The 3,550-nt window shown below is 35.1% G+C and overlaps 1 non-coding gene across 1 annotated transcript; it reads right to left on the reverse strand.

Moving 5' to 3' along the window:
* Positions 1-1,595: 1,595 nt before the first annotated feature.
* Positions 1,596-1,701, reverse strand: LOC111822103 (U6 spliceosomal RNA). Its single transcript, XR_002825380.1, has one exon. It is a non-coding gene; the product is annotated as a U6 spliceosomal RNA (small nuclear RNA).
* Between the last annotated feature and the right edge of the window lie 1,849 nt (positions 1,702-3,550).

Below are 3,550 nucleotides of genomic sequence, written 5' to 3' on the forward strand. Positions count from 1 at the left end.
ACTTCTACTCTGTCCTATAGGGTCACTATGAATTGGAATTGACTCGACGGCAATGGGATTGGTTTTCTGGTTTATCTATCCCAAAGGGTTATTATGAAGGTTAAATGAGTTATCATATAGAAAGAACTTAAAATGGTGCCTAGAATTTTGTTGTCGTGTGCTGTCGAGTCAATAATGACTCACAGTGACCCTACAGGACAGAGTAGAACTGCCCCATAGGGTTTTCTAGGCTGTAAGTCTTTGCAGAAACAGATTGCCAGGTCTTTTCTCCCTCGGAGCAGCCGGTGGGTTCAAACCACTGACTTTTCGGTTAGCAGCCAAGTGAGTAACCACAGAGATTAGCACTAAATATATGCTAACTGCCATTGATGGGTCTCTACCCCTTTTTCCTGATTTTGTAGTTTATAGTCTTTTTATTCCCCAGTTGTTGATTCTTCATTTTATATATAAACAGATTCAATGCTTACCATCAGTCATTTTACTGTGGCTTTTCCATTCCTGAGTTCTTTATTTTGATTCATTTCTTTATTGGTTGGGTTTCATGATTGAGTAGTTTTTGTACAAACAGTTCATAGATGCTATAGTCTCTGAATTCATTGGTATTTGAAAATGTCTGTTGCTTGAAATTTATGGCTGGATATAATATTCTTGAATCTCGCTTTTATCTTTCAGCACTTGGTAAACAGTGCTCCATTTTCTACTAGAGTTGAAGTTTGCTATGCTGAAGTCTGAGGCCAGCCTTACTTTTTTTCTTTTATAGATGACTTGTTCAGCCTGAATGTCGGAATTGTTTTTTAATTCTTAAAGTTTAATACTTACCGACATTGTATCTTGATCTGTATATATATATTTTCCTTATACACTATATGTGTCCTTTCAAACTACAGGCTCAGTTTTTATATTTCAGAGCATTACTGTATTTTTTGATACTTTTTCTGTTTTGTTTGTTGAGTTTTACCTCAGGGACATCAATTATTCTTACGTTGTGTCACCCTTTATCTGTTTTCCATTTTATCATGTTCTCTGAAATTACTTTAATCTCTTTGCCTTTATCCTCTGCATTTATTATGATATCATTGAGTCTTTCCTATATTTTATCTAGCAGACAGAACTAATTGCCAATGAAAATAAGCTTCTCCCTTTTTCCTTACTAATAGAATCTTTTGTTTTTGATGGTAATGTCTGTAGCTTAAAAAGTTGATTTCTTCGGCTCTCTTGCGCCTAGGGGTCAATATATGAGACAATTCTGGGCAATGAGATATAGTATAAGTTTGCTATGTGGGATGTTTAGAAAGCTCTTTAAAAGGGATCAGATTAACCTGGCATATGCCTTTTGTCTTCCATTCTTCCTTTCTGCCATATAGATGCAAGGTGGAGGGAGAAGCAGCTATCTTGGGATTAATAAGTATTTATGAGTGTAAAACTATGCACTAGAGATGTTACAGCAGAAAGTTAACTGGATCTTTGACAGCTTATTTGAAGAATCAATAAAAATAACCCCATAATTCATTTAAACAATAGTTTAGATCTCCTATTCCATACAACTGAAAATAATTCCTACCGATACAGGCTATTCATTTGATCTTTAGCAATGTAAAAATGTGGAATGCTTTAGTAATTTTCATACCATTTTTGGGTAGGAGTCATGCTAATCCCATCTATATTGCTCTAATTTTGATATATGTGCTCCGAAGGGAGCAGGATATTGTTTTTTCTTTGATGGTGAAAAAGATTTGAAAGGAAGGAAGTCAGGTCACTGAGATCAAGCAAATCTTGTCATCCTCAGTGATAATTACATGAATCAATGAGGAGAGGCACAGGAAGGGAGTAAGAGGCTGTCAGTGGACTGTTCTCAGAAGTAACAGGAAATGACATTATATTTCATCTCTTTCTGTCAGACTTTCAAATTACCATTTTCAAATTTTTGATGATGAGATGTTTTTAAAAAATTATTTTGTTTTCTAGTATTTTATAGGGAGTAATCCAGAGTCTTGAGTCCAGAATTGAAAAATGAGTTTGAAATTATCTTGATAATGTACATATTGAGATAATAAATTCGAAAACAAGGTAATTAAAGCAAGAAAGCTTGAAACAGTTGAACTCAAGAAAAAGGATTGTTGCCAATATTGGCCTAGGATTTAGAACAAATTTGTATCTTTTGTTGTTATTACTGAACTGGAATTGCCTGGTACTTTACCCAGCTGTCAATTAAACACTTAGGAAGCCACAGTCATTAACTCCTTCAGGTCCCCAGGATACTATTTAGTTATTGCTTCTTTTTACTGTACTAAACTCACTAATAGGCAATGCTTTAAAAAATACTGAGAATACCTAGCTTACAATATATTTAGTCTTCTATAAGATTAGATGGAAAAAGCAACTCTAATTTAGTTCCTTGTTCATTTTAATTTAGGCTAGCAGATGTTTTATGTGTATAGCAGTCGACCATTTAATTTGCATTATAGAAGAACCTATAATAGCAATTTATCAGGTTTTTTTTTCTTACACTGAGGTTTTAATGTTTTTCAAAATGTTGCTATAAAAATAGGATACATTTTATTTTTCTAATTCGTGTTGAATATCCCAAAAGAAAATTTGGGTTCATAAAATTCAAGCAATATTTTAAAATTAATTTTAAGAGGGAATGAGGAAAAGAAAAAAGTAAAGCAAAGAAGGTAAGAAAACTGAACAATGAAACCCTCAGCTTGCCAAGGATCCAGATTCACTGTGAGAACAGGTGGTGGTAGATGGGGGGAAGAAGTTCATGTGGAAACGTTCCTATTTCTACTGTAATGTTGCTATTCGAAAACTTATACATATTACATATTCTCACAGATACGAGAATTTTTGTACAAGCCATCATTTGGATAAATGGATGGAAATGCACATAGCACCATTTTCATCTTATTTAGGATTAATCAGAACTTTTTTCCTTGCTTCTTGAAATGTGGCAAAAATAACTTCCTGGGTATTTGCATTCAGTTAAAAGAACTCTGACAAATTAAAACCACAATGAGATATCATTTCACCCACACTAGTGTGGCTATTATCAGCAAAACAAAAAACCAGTGTTGGCAAGGATGTGGAGAAATTGGAACCTACATCCGCTGTTGGTGGGATTGTAAAATGGTGCAGTTGCTGTGGAAAACAGTTTGGTGGTTCCTCAAAAAGTTAAACACAGAATTACCAGCAATTCCACTTCTGGGTATATACCCAAAAGACTTGAAAGCAGGAACACAAATGTATATATTCACACCAGTGTTCACTGCAGCACTGTTCACAATAGCGAAAAGGTGGAAACAACCCAAACGTCCATCAACAGAAGAATGGATAAACAAAACGTGGTACATCCATAACAACACAAAGCAAAACAAACCAGTTGCTGTCAAGTTGATTCCAATCATGGTGAGCAGAACTGCGCTCCGTAGAGTTTTCCATGGCTGTAAACTTTTGGAAGCAGATCACTAGGCTCTTTTTCCAAGGCACCTCTGGGTGGATTTGAACAGACAACCTTTCCATTAGTAGCAGAGCACTTAACCGTGACACCCAG

Source organism: Trichechus manatus, unplaced genomic scaffold (assembly GCF_000243295.1).
Source record: "Trichechus manatus latirostris isolate Lorelei unplaced genomic scaffold, TriManLat1.0 scaffold00129, whole genome shotgun sequence".
Classification (NCBI taxonomy): Eukaryota; Metazoa; Chordata; class Mammalia; order Sirenia; family Trichechidae; genus Trichechus; species Trichechus manatus.